At 35.0% G+C, this 13,703-nt stretch overlaps 1 protein-coding gene and 1 pseudogene across 19 annotated transcripts in view; one reads left to right on the forward strand and one right to left on the reverse strand.

The window, feature by feature from the left end:
• SFMBT1 (Scm like with four mbt domains 1) overlaps positions 1 to 13,703 on the forward strand; it is a 96,695-nt gene that overhangs the window by 23,447 nt on the left and 59,545 nt on the right. For 5 of the 19 annotated variants that reach the window (XM_039867461.1, XM_039867474.1, XM_039867479.1 and 2 more), the window contains exon 3: positions 11,076 to 11,171. The exons of 11 other annotated variants lie outside the window; for them this stretch is intronic. The gene's annotated coding sequence lies outside the window, so the exon portion shown is untranslated. Of the gene's footprint in view, positions 1 to 2,988; positions 3,064 to 11,075; positions 11,172 to 13,703 lie in introns of all 19 variants that reach the window. 3 more of the 19 variants (XM_039867465.1, XM_039867466.1, XM_039867468.1) reach the window with 2 other exon arrangements.
• On the reverse strand, positions 7,625 to 8,828 carry LOC120606315 (60S ribosomal protein L7-like; annotated as a pseudogene).

A 13,703-nucleotide genomic window follows, 5' to 3' on the forward strand; every position in this document is an offset into this window, starting at 1 on the left:
TGGGTTGTTTCCACTTTTTACCTTTTATAATTATGGACATTTGTGTACAAGTTATTGTATGTATTTTCATTTTTCTTTTATATACCTAGGAGTGGAATTGCTGGGTCATATGTTAACTCTATTAAGTCTTTTTTTAAAAAATCTTTAAAAAAACCCGCCAAACTGTTTTCTAAAGTGGTTGCCCCATTTCACATTCCTACCATTAATGTATGAGAGTTCCAGTTTGTCCACATTTTCGTCAACACTTGTTATTCTCTCTCTCATAACCATTCTTGTGGCTTTAATTGGGGAAATAGAAATTAAAATACACTGAGATATCATTATACATTTATCAGATATGCAAATATTTAACATTGTGATAATAGGAAATATGTGGAGGTCTGTTACTTTTTTATATTATTCAGAGATGATTTTGGGTTTTTAAATGACTTGTTGAGGTGAAGTTGCTTTATGCTTTCATTTTGGAGTCTTCTGTCCTCATAATATCTCTCTGCTCTATTGAAGTTTATGCTAGCTGTGTGTTTATTCACTTGCTTCATCAACATTCATTGAGGGCTTTTCTCTACTCAAAGAGTCCTGTCCTGAGAGAGCCTAGGACACTCCTGTCAGGAACTACGACATCTGATTTTGTGATGTGGGAATAAAGAGTGTTGTAAAATAGCTATAAAATTATAAGACAGACTAGATGTGCTATTGTTCCCCAGAGCTTTTAACAAGGGAATCCCTGTTATCAGTGACAGCTCTTAGATATATTTCTTATTTATTGTTAGCTGATTATGTGGTGGTTGTACAACCTTTCTAAGAAGTGGTCTGTTCTTATTTCCTGAATTGAGGCTTTAGAATGTACAGTAAAATGTCTTAAGAGAAAATGAGAAAGTAAGAAATCATTTTGGAAAAAACTTACATGTAAAGATTTTGTTTTTGAATTGCAGCTTGGTATGATGGAGAAAGAATTTTTATTTTGGATGGCTCTCATTTACTAGTTGTGTAACCTTGGGCGAGTTAAATAACTTCTTTAACCCTCATTTCCTGACCTTTCAAGTGGTAATATTTCAAAGAGTGGTAGAATGGATGAGGTATTGTATCACACAGGTGTGTGGCATAATGAGCATTCAAGTGTTAGCTCTCATCCTCCCTGACCTCAAGACAATTAAAAAAAAAAGATCCTTCATAAATAAGCCATGTTCCTTCTCGTAATTAAAGCTACTAATTAACTGATTATTACCAAATAGTAACAAGTTTATGAGAACATTTCAATAAAAGGAAAAACAAGTGGAAACAGTGAAGTACTTAGTTGTAATCATTTCCTAGAATGTAACAAAATTGATGCAATTTTAAATCATTCTTAATTTATAGGAGTTACACTGTCTTTTGGCCAATTCTAGATTTTCTAGTTCAAGGTGTAAGTAATTAAAAATTCTTCCCAGGAGATTTTTAGGAGTCATGATTATATTCTAAAACAAAATGTACATCTTTCCAACAGTAATTTATAAGAATGTTTCTGATAAAAAGCTGGGGGAAAGGATCATAAAGTCAGCAATTTATTTTCCATCCTTTTATTGAAAATCATTAATATGTCCTTACCTGAGAAAATTGCTCTTTTTATATAGTAAGATGGTATCAGGTCATGCTTTGTAACAGGTAAGGTTTGCATTCTGAATTAATGACTCAGTAACTATAGTAAATGTCTGTTACATTTTGAATGAATTTAAGAATCCACAAGGAACCTGTTGTCCAGAATTCTTTCATCTAGTGGCATAGTTCTTGCATTGTGTTCAGTATTGAAAGATTCTGAAACAGTAGTGGATAGAAAGGTGAATTTAGCAGAATGCTTGCCTTTGGTCAGCTTTCAGCAACTCAGAGCTTATTCTTAAGGCGAAGGATTGAAGAATGACTTCTTTTATTATTTTGAGTGCAAACTAAAGCATAAGTTGTAACTTAGCAAGTTTTATGAATAGGTTGGACTACCTCCATTTAAGGCTTAGCCCTGGAAGCAGATGGAAAAATGTTTTCCATCGAACCAGTGGGTGTTTTTGCCAGCATTATAATCAAATCCTACAGCACTACAATTCCTATAGCAAGCTTCTAGATTATTGTGATTGGTCTTTCAGACGTTATATTTCTAAAAACATAGTTTAGGATTTGGGAAAGGTAGTATGAAATATTTGTAATTTTTCTGTAACAACAATCTCTATATTTTTGTTTTTAGTCTCTTTAACATTCAGTTTTGAGAATGTTAGCTTTTCAACTATAAAGCATGTGGAATGTGCTTTAATTAGTCAGTATATGTTAATTTGTTACATTTATAGCTGAACACTTATTTGCTTGTCATGGAATTGAGCCGGCAAAAACTAAAATGTATCTGTCATTTTCCTTTAATTCTAGCACCTTGAATAATATAATAATATAAATAATGGGCTCTAACCTTCAATGTTTGAGTTTATTAGTCAGTGTTTTCCTAATTAGTTTTTTAAAAAGGATTATGAAAACTTCATGACATTGTTGCCCTTTTTTTTTAAGTGGCCTTTAAATCTTACTCATTTGCTGCCCAAATATTTAAATATACACTTCTCATTTATTGCATTCATCTACGCATTCTCTTGTCAGCCACCTACATCACACCCTCTTTTCCTACCACACAACTGTAAAGCTCTCTCAGAGGTTGCCATTGATCTTTGCTTTGGTAAGTGCAGTGCCTTTTCTCAGTCTTCATTCTCCTTTGAATTTCCTTCATATTTGGCTTTGTTGATGGTGCACTCTTTGTGAGAGGAAGTTTTTTTGCCTTCCTACCTCTAGATTTCTTCTCTATTTAATGTATACAAAGTGACTCTCATAGTGGCTGGCAAAATGTATTAATTCCTTTTCCCCTTTTTTATTACCTCCTTTTATTCATTTTGTTTATTTCTCCTTGAGTTTTTTGATATATAGCTACCTGTACTGTGCCAGTTGATTTGTAAATCTACAGCTCAGCCTATCTTATACTTTAAGGTCTGACAGCAGCCTGGTTTTCAGCTGCTTCTGGTTCTCTTCACCTGGATGACCCACTCTTAACCTCAGATCCATGTAAGTCACAGTGGAATGTACCAGTCTTTGCCTTGTCCCCCACTCCCAAATTTCAGTTCTTTTTCACTACCATTGGCCTTTCACACGATAGAATTTAGAGCCATTTCTGATTTTTCTGTTACTTCCTGCTTTGAAATTAGGTTCAGTCTTTGCTCACCATTCTAATGGCTGCTGCTTTGCCCTTCAACCAAACCCTCAGTCTTTCATCCCTGGGCTAGTCCAGCACCTTCCTGGAAGTTAGGGCCTCTAGCCCTAACTGTCCTTTAACTCTATGTGTCAACTAACATAAACTTTAAAATGTAGTATTCATCAAATCTTTCCTGTTTGGTGCTTTTTGTATAGTATGTAACTTTGGCGTGTTATGTGTACTCTTCTATCTAGCCTTGTTATCCCGTACACAGACAAACTGATTTCTCCTGCCACCTTACATGCAACCATCATCCCCTTCCCCCACCCCCAGTATACAAACACACATCTGATGCCAGCCTATGCCTGCCTTGCTGCCTTTTGCATGCTACTTGCCCTGCTTGGAATGTCTTCCACTCTTTCCAAGGATCTGTCCATTCTTGAAGATAAAGTTCATTCTTTACTTTTAGTGAACCTGTCTTGTCCCACATTTAACTTTCCCCTTCTCTGTGCAGCTAATTTTCTAATGTCTTACATTTCAGAAATTCCCCCAGTGGCTCTATCCCTAACTGTAAAATCCTTTAGGGCAAGACAGCTTTGTTTCATGCTTGGCCAGGAACAGAGGAGGTGCTGACTAGTGGGTGGAGGTAAATTGTGAGAATTGTTAATGAGTTGGTTTCTGATTGCATTTATAAAAGAAGACAGTTCTAAAGGTAAAGATGTAAATAGATGTTTATGAGGCTAATGATTTTTACCTGGTATTGTTTTGTTGATATGGTATAACAAATACTGTGGAATTTAAACTCAGTGGGAAAAGCTTTGAGCAAATTATTTAAACATTTTGTTTTATAAGTTAAGTTTGTTGGTCATGGAATTGAGCCTGCAAAAACTAAAATGTATCTGTCATTTTCCTTTAATTCTAGCACCTTGAATAATATGAAGTATGGGCCCTAACCTTTGACATTTGGGGTTATTGGTCAGTGTTTTCCTAATTATTTTTTTTAAAAAGGATTTCAAGAACTTCATGATATTGCTGCCCTTTTTAAGTAGCCTCTAAATCTCGTTTATGTGCTGCCCAGATATCTAAATATACACTTCTCGTTCATTGCATTCATCTACCCATTCTCTTTTCAGAGAGGTGCTCATTTGCCACTTTCTTAGCTACTATTAAACAAATACTATGGTATAAATAAAATGTCATTAGACAGACGTACTGTATTTTGGTTGTACAAATTGAGTGAATGTCATCTTACTTTGAAACATGGCTCCATTTACCCCACTTTGCATTTCCCTGTCAACATTTTGTAAAGAAAATTAAGAATATTTCTTTATAATTTCCTTTCCCAAAAGCATATCTGGAAAGAAAGGGCTTACCAGCTCTACAAAGGGTTAAATCAGGACCCAGGAGCTACTTTCCCCTGGCTTCACTGCCCAGCTGCTCCCACTTGATATCTGTCTCCCTTTGTCCTCCCCTGGGATAAGGCCATTAGGGGCTGCCTGTACCCCCTCCACTCCAGTGTGTAGGAACAACTGAGTGCTAGAATAGTTTTCCTATTCTCCCTGTACCCAAATGTGCCTTATTTGGTGAGAATGAGAGAATATCTCCATTGTTTGAGTTCAAAGGTTTCTTTTGTCCTTCTCCTCCAGTACTTAAGATAATCTATCTTGTTACTTGATTTTGTCCTCTTTCCTACTAGTTTGAAGAAAGGGATAATGTTTTATCTTTGTTGCTGCTACACTGGAGAGCACAGTTTAGGAACCAAGTAAATATTTGTTAAATGTGTAAGTGATTCATGTGTTTAAAAGACAAACTTTTTTTCTTGTATTCTCTCAAATTCTCAGCATTTGTTGTTTAAAACCAGGGTTTCTTAAGCTTTTTGGTATTCATGTACCTTTTGGTAAGCTAGTGAAGCCTATAGACCTGTTCTCAGTTTATTGGTTTCAAATAAATAAAATACATAGGATTAAAAAGGAAATTTGTTATATATATCTGTATCATCTGTAATGTGATATGAAAATATCTATTCTTTGTTTGGTGACAAAATTACTGTTAATGTTGCTGTGATTTGTTGCCAACACTCATATTTGAAGGAAACCTTAAATTTCAGTTTGAGGTTAGTGAAAACAGATGTAAAACTTTTCCTTCAAATTTATGAACCCCTGAGTTTTCTTCATTGAACCTAGGACTCCAGCTCAAGATCCTTGCTGTAAACACGAATTAGAGAAACTGCTTAAGGTAGGAAGACATTTTAAGAAATTTATCTTATATAGCACTGTTGCTAATTTTTAGTGAACAGAGATAGGAGAGTGGATGAGATTATTGTAAATTGCACAAAGACGTTGGGGTTAGATAATTTCTTTCTTACATTGATAACATTTTGGGAATTGTGGGGGTAAGGAAATAATTTTGTGAGTGCAGAGGTTACAGAAAAACCTTTTAAACGTGTGTGGTGTCTTATTCATATTTGGAAATGGCAGCAAAAACATTTAGGAGGAAATTCATACATTTTGGAGTCAGAGAGTTGAATACTTAATCTTGCTCGAGCCTGGGTTTCCTTGCCTATAAAGTTGTTATAATGCTTGCTTCAGAGTTCTGTGAAATGAAATGAGAGTATGTGCAAGAGCTTGGAGCTCCAGACCAATGCTGGTTTCTCTGTGATGGGAGATTGTTTACCTTTCCCTTCATAAGTCCAGGATCTCATTTTTTCCTTATCTGTAAAACAAGGGTATCAGAGTAAAGGATCTTTAACATCCCTTTAACCTGAAAAATGTTTGATATTAGGAAGCCTACTTCTTAGACTTACTAAGATGTATAGTTATTAACTAGAGGCAAGCTGTAAATAGAGGTAGGAAAGAACTAGCTTTGAGTGCTTACCAAGGATGGACTGTTTCAGCTTAGCAGATGCATGTATTGGCTGGGGTTAAGTTGGATACCCAAAGTGATAAGAATGAATGATGGTGCTGCCGAAGGCTTGAGGGGCTAACGACAAAAATCCAATATTTCTCTTTTGTACATAGATGATAAAGAAGTTGTGTTTCAGAATCAGGAATATGCCACTTGATTTTCTACTATAATTAAAAAATTAAAATCAGAATAAAACTAGTTATTAAAAGCATTTTCTTAAAAATAAAAGGAAGTGCCCATAAATACTAAGGAGAAACATCTCATGCTATGAGACTATAGTATCATCTAATTAACTGAGCAAACTTAGCTTTGAAATATTTTGCCTGGTCTCCTAAGTAGTAGACTGCGTAAAGTTAAATCAAAATTATTTTAAGGTTTTAATTTAATTCTTTTTGTTTTGCTGTAATATAGATAAAGTGAAATAAATGTATTTCAGAGGAAGACTAGCATAGGGCGAGAACTCAGGCCCTGTCTTGGGAAGAACTGTAAGTTCTCTCAGCTGTCCGAAAGGTTCTTGTGTGAACCAAGGTACAGACTCATTTTGAGTGGGCAACACCTATGGATAGAAACCATTGGGACTTGGGGGTGGTTTAAGGACGGATTTTGTGGTGGAGCTGCTCTGAAGAAGAATAGATTGTCCAGGAAGTATTCATGGGAGTTTTCTGTCACTGTAGCATTGATGTTGTTTGAATGTAGAATGGACAACTTCCTTCTCAGGGATGGGTGGGGAAGAACTTGTTAGAGGATCACCATAGGGTAAAGGAGAGTTGCTATTTGTGGAAATTTTGGGACTTGAGGATAGTGTGTAACCAAAAAAACTGTGAGAACCATTAGACTAGATGTGTCCTATTGAAGTTCTTTCTAACTTTTCAATTTATCTATCTCAGTTATTTAGTGAAACAAAGATTTTAAAAAGTCATCTAGGCAGTTGACTTAATGTACGTAAAAGTGTAAGGCTCGACATAGTTCCTGATGGCACTAAACAAATGTCTGAAAATGAGATAGTGATGTGAGTATAAAGTATTTAAGTATTTTGGGGTAAAATAAGTAAAATGAAAAAATGTTTATATGTTGAACTTCATCATTCATTAGTTGAATAAAGTGGAAAAATTATTCTCTCCATACTTCACCCCACTCCATCAGTAAACCTCCACAATTGTAAGGTTTACTGGGTAACCCCTCAGTAGTAATGTTTATTAGGTGTACTCACTTTATTACTTTACGAAGTGTGCTAATGTCTAAATTCTCAAGGCCAAACTTCCACGATGTTTAGTTCTCATCATAGTATTTGTTAAAGTCTGAAAAACTTTCATTCTCTCTCTTTTTTGACAAGACTTTTTCATTAAGATGGCTCTGTGAAGTCTTAACTAACTGGCAGTCTGACTTTGGCAATTTGTTAAAGTTTCAGGCAAGAGTACTACTCTGGTGTTTGAATGGCTTATTGATTTTTTTTCTTTTCTTTTTATTTTCAATTTAAAACAGGCACTGTTTAATAATTTACTAGATTACAAAAATAACATAGTAGATACCTTAGTTCATCCTTCTAATAAACCTCTTGATCTTGTCTTCCCTGTTGCCAGCATCTCCACTTTCTACAAAATGGGTGGTTTTTTTCTTCACTCCACCTCGTGGAGAAGAGAACTTGAAGGACTTTAGGAAGTTGTTTGCTTCTTTGAAGCATTTTCAACAGTGTAGATCTTGTGAATGTAGATCCTCCATGCAGATGATGCCATATTTACCAAGAGAAGAGCAATCAATGTGTTATCTGTCAGGGCAATTTGCTTTTTATTGATTTTGCCTTAACCACACTTGTAGATCAATTCATTGACTGACTTTAGGTTTGGGTACCCCCAGATGATGTGTGGCTTCACGATCCTCGTCATGTTAATGGAAGCCTTGTTGAGCTTAACAAAGGTGCCATTAAAGATCTGGCAAAGGTGCCATTAAAGATCTGGCAAAGGCCCAGAAGCTGCAGCACCTTTTGAACCTTGGGGCTCACACCATTGATGCCTCTGATCCTGATGACAAATGCCAATTTTGGTTCCGCAGGAACATAGAAGTTGCCAGCTTTTTGCCATCTTAGCCATCCAAATCTCAGTTATGTACATCTGCCTATATTCTTTGTGATAGTGCTTAGCTTTTTCATAGATAACTTTCCTCTTTGCCTTTCGAAGCATCTTTTGGGCAAACTTCTTTCTCGGGTGCTTGATCTTCAGTTCTGTGAAATTCCTTCATTTTTTCTTAAGAGTTTCTGGCACAGAAGGAACCTTCTTTTTTTCTTCTGCATCCTCCATGGTTCCAGCCAGAAAGACAAAATTTATTTTCTTAAAAGGTTGCTTTGAAAGGAGTATGAATTAAATTTATGACTTTTTGATAGTTAGATTTGACATTAAGCCTCTTCAAGCATTGGGTTTGGTTTCCAAGTCAGCAAAGACTGTGTCCCGTCTGTCATCTGACAGTAGGCCATGGAATTCCAAACTTGGCTTTGGAATTCAGTGTGAATTTAAACAACCGAATTGAATTTTCTTTTATACTTTAATAGAGAATAAGGCTGTATTTGTAGCCTCACATCCTGTGAGAAAATACTGAGAAAGAACAGTTAATGATTTAGAGTGTGTGTTTTGAGTTATCTTTATATTGAGATTTTTCCTGAGTGGCTGTTTTGATCAACTAGCTCATTTATTTTCTGAACAGCTTAAGTACAATTAAAATAACAACCTTTTCTCTATCCTCTTACCCCATCCTAAAAAAACAACAAGCTTTTGGAATATGTCAGAACAGTTTTTATAGATAGTGCTGGAAATTTTTTCCCACTGAGACATACATAACCAGTTATTTGTCTTAAGCCTACCTTTTTGTTAATTTGCAAATAAAGCTTTGAATTCTTGTCACCTTGTTTTGATGATGTAAGGCACCTCTCTCTGTTTCAATTATAGTTTTGTCCAAGACTGGAAAAGTTTTATATTTTGTAAAAATGACTTTTTAAATGAAACATGAAAACTAGTGTAGCATAGTCAGAATTATTAAGGATTGAAAGTTATGTAGATAATTTTGTACTACATGCTAGAAAGTTGAATTGATAAATGCTCATCTTAGAAAACTGGCAACCTTTGTAATGTATTTAAGTTTACTTAACGGTAAGGAAACAGGAAGAATAGATAAGCAGAGGAGGAGACATTGGGGTTTTTTTGTTTGTTTAAAAGTTATAGAGATTTAACAAAAAATTTCAATTTAATATAAGTACTTCTAATTTTTAGAGGATGTTTTTACTCTATAGATTAAAAAAAATGTGGATGTTGAAATCTACAAAAGCAAATAACAAGCTGCAACTGAGTTCTTATACTGACCAAAAGGCTGCCAGGGATCCTGCTGAGCTCTAGAATAACAGGTTAAGCAGACTTGTTCTGCCAGTTATGGTTTTGGTTTTACATCTTGCATATGAATTTAATTAAATTCCTAATTAACGTAATTTAGGCTTTTTTTTCCTTATAGCTATTTAACTTTTTGCACTGAATTATTTACAGATTTAACATCTGTTGCAGCGTATCTCTAGTACTAACCAGAGGTTTACTCCTTTTCTGGAAGCACTTATTTTTAAAGCTACTGAAGAGTGTGTTTTTTCCTAAATAACTTAGACTTGTATTGTTGTTACTAAATGTTTAGCATTTTTCTTAGTTTGCAGACATGACATGATGGCCCAGTGTTCTGCAGCAGCTTGTGGCCATCATGCTCTTTCCCCAGGGATGCCCCAGGGGGCAGCAGCATTGACTTGGGGTTGGGAGGTGGTCCTTGAGGACTGGTTTTTATTTAAATATGCTGGATAGGTCCATATAGTGGTTTTGAGGGGATACAGCCTATCCAAAGATCCTTGGCATTTATAACTGATAATTTGTTTCTTTTAGGGACTTAAATTCTTTGACAAATTCCAGCGAATTGTACAGCACATGTAATTATAGTCCAGAAGTCTTTAAAGTCTGACATAAAGCTTTTAAAATTTTTGTGTGCTTAATGTAACAGAACGAAGTGGCAAAACCCCAAAGCATCCCGCCTTAAAATCAGTCCCTTTGTTGAAGGCTTTGAGGAGAAGGAGTGGGAGTTAAAGTTTTGTGAGTGAATTGACAAGAGGCAGACACCCAAGGGTCTGGACACATTAAATCACTACAGCTTGCCCTCACCTCTCCGCCCTTCTGAGCCACTGGGGTGAGGGAGAAGCCTCTTACTCCTTTGGTGCAAAGGCTTTGTTTATGTGCTTTCCTCCTGATTCTATATTTTTTGATGATGGCTGTTTATAACACTTTTTTTTTTTTTTTTTAGCTTTTTGACTATTCTCTAAACTCGACGTCATTTATTCCATCAAAGAATTAATAAAGGAATTTAATTTTTAAAAATGTGTGCTGTATAACTTTGCTAGGAAGGACTAGAAAGATATTTGGTAAGAAGAATTAAAGAGGGTGTTTCAGTTGCTTTATAAATTCATTAGTACTGATTTGTTCAACTGATACAGATATGCCCTGTATTGGGTTTAATAATCATGAAAAAATTAAGTTAGGGTCAAGAGTCAGATTTAATTTAGATGATGAGTGGCTAAGACTTACCACCTTAGTGGCTAAGAATGGCTTTATCAGACTTAATTTATTTTTTATCTCCCTAGTTGGACATGTTACAGTAGGCTGAAAACAACAGCAACAAACAGCTTAAAACAATATATTTCTACCCCTAATAATCAAGTTACATTGACATTTGACAGATGGAAGCACAACATTTAATTTAGATAGCCTGTCATATAGGATGTGTAGAAGGTGAGGGAGTGATGATTGACTTGTAGAGTGAAAGACCAACAGAAATCTACACCTTTTGGGGAACAAAAAATATAGTGACTCTACCACTAGCATTTACTGTCAAGGGCAGGGTTAACTTTGCAAATTTGACAAAAATGGAACATCTGACTTGCTGAATTGTTTGCATTTTCCATATTTAACAGCATACTTGAAATTATCATTGGACTTCCATCTGTTGAGTTAAGGGATAGGAGTGCAAATTCAAACATTCCAGTGAGAATTTTTCTTTTAACTTTCAGGTAAGTATTTATTGAATTAAAATATTTTGTTGTTACCACCATGTATACTGATACATACTTTTTTAGAGCCACACTGAGTTCCTGTACTTCCTAAGTGCTTTAAAAGTTATGTCAGACATGTTAAATCATTTGGCTGAGGATCCATCCTACAGAAATCTCTCTTGAATTATTGTAACTTTTCTACGTGATAAATACTCTTACTGTTTTATTTTTGCCTTGGAAACACAGTGCATTAACATGAAGCCAAGTAGTATAGGCTTAGAGTGTAGACTGCATGTGTAAACTAAAAACAAGGTGGGAGGGGAAGGCATCATGTAGTTGTGTGTTGTTTAGATGACTTTTAGACCTTTTAAAAGATCTGTTAAAAAGTGATTTTTCCATGGTAGTTTTCTTTTACACATATCACAAAAAAATGCAGTAGTGAATTCATTTTGGTCTTATTTCACTTGGATGTCATTTTCGTTGTGAGTGTGTGTTTGACCTCCAACTTGTTTTCTACACTTAGCTTTGCCTTTTAACTTTTTATTTATATTTCTTAGAAGTGTTTCAAATTTTAGTATGGCTCAAACTGGCTTCAGTGTATTTTATTAAAACTCCCTATAAATGTCTAGGCACCTATTTAGTTTACAGAAATATTCTAAATAAGATGAGCAAGGTCCAGATCAATTAGGTCATGAGAACTTATTTAAATAAATAACCTTTGATATAGTCTGATCACCACAAGAGGAAATATAATACCAAAATCAATGATAAAATAAAGACAGTAAAACAATTTAATATGACTAGGAAATAAATGAAATAAAAGGAAATAAATGAAAAGTGAATTAAATTTCCATATCCTAAGCTCCTAGATATTTTACTATTTTTTCTCCTTCATCGTATTAAACAAACAAACAAAACCCAGCAGACTAGCAATAAAGTAAGAGATCTAACAGCAGTACAGCAAAAGGCTTCATCAGTTCATTTTTCATGATCTTTTGATAAGATGATGAGCTGATTGTTCATTGGTTAAATTCTAAGTGATGTTGAAAGATTGAAAAAATACCACAGTCTTAGCTTTCAGCTACATAAGACTTATTTTCTCCCACCTCATGTCTTTTTTGGCTTTGAAGCTTAATTTATTATTATTATTATTATTATTATTATTGTTATTATTTACTGCGTGGCTCTCTGCACAAAATATACTGGTGTCTTCCAAGACTTTATGAACATAAGCAGTAGATGACATCTTCAAAGCCTAGTGAACCTACAGATATTTATTTAGCATTGGCTTTGTTACATCAAACCCATGATGAAATGTCAAGACTTTATACTGAGATGATTTACGAAGTTAATGCCATAGGAATTTGAATCTGTCAACATTGCATAACAGTTAACATTAACTCAGCATTTACTATGTAGCGAGTTCTATGTTAAGTGCTCTTTCTGGATTATCTCACTTATCCTCAAAGCAGTCCTGTGAGGTGATACAGTACTGTTACCCCCTTTTATGGGTGACGCCATTGGTATAAATGAGTCATTCATTAAAAGTCACATAACCAAGTAAATAATGGACATAGGTTTTTTGTTTGTTTGTTTGTTTGTTTTAAATAATCCACCCTCCTCACTTCTGCCCCTGACCTACGGATGTTGCCGTTTCCCCTTAAGAACTGGATCTCTGAAGGCGGGGCGTCTCCTCCCACGTGCTCATGGTGCACACCGAGCACACCCGGGACCTGGTGCACCCGAGGCCTGGCACACCCAGGGTATGAGCCGTGGCTCCACTGTGACTTGAACCCAGGGCCTTTTGCGTGTAAAGTAGACGTGCTAACCACTACTCTGTGGAACCACCCCTGAACATAGGATTTTTAAATGTTAATACAAGTATTATTTTTCACTTGCTTTATTTACTCAGTAATATAGACAGCATTCCTGTGTGTTTCTATGGATCTACCTAAATACTTCTAAATGATTATAGAGTATTTCCTAGTATAGGTGTATCATAATGTATGTGGCTATCTCATTCCCATTTGGTGGACATATAGATTGTTTCTGCTTTCTCAGTATTAATAGATGATACTGTGGCAAACGTCATTGGTTAGGAAGCCTACCACACATTTGTTTTGTATGAAAGATTCTTAATAGTAGAATTAACTGCTCCAAGAGTTTGTGTCTTTTAAGTCATTATGGTTTAAGTTATTTATCATTACATTTCTCACCATAAAACGTGGTACCAACTTATACTCCCAGGTTCTCCCATTTAATCCACCTTCCTTGCCAAAACCAGATATTTTTAGTTTTAAAATTTTTACCAATCTGAAAGGTGAAAAAATAGCATGTAATTAAAAATTCTTATTTTCCTTATAACCAATGAGATTGAGCACGTTTTTATAAGTATTAACCGATTTTTAATGTGGATTAATTACATATTTTGCCCATTTTTCTATTCTTTCTTATTGAATTACATGAGCTTATATGTAAAAATTAACCCATTTTCTTATATTTTGCTAATTTTTTCACCCATCTTATTTTTTATGTATTTTTATTGAAGTA

The sequence above is a fragment of the Pteropus medius genome, unplaced genomic scaffold, assembly GCF_902729225.1.
Source record: "Pteropus medius unplaced genomic scaffold, Ma_sr-lr_union100, whole genome shotgun sequence".
NCBI classification, from domain to species: domain Eukaryota; kingdom Metazoa; phylum Chordata; class Mammalia; order Chiroptera; family Pteropodidae; genus Pteropus; species Pteropus medius.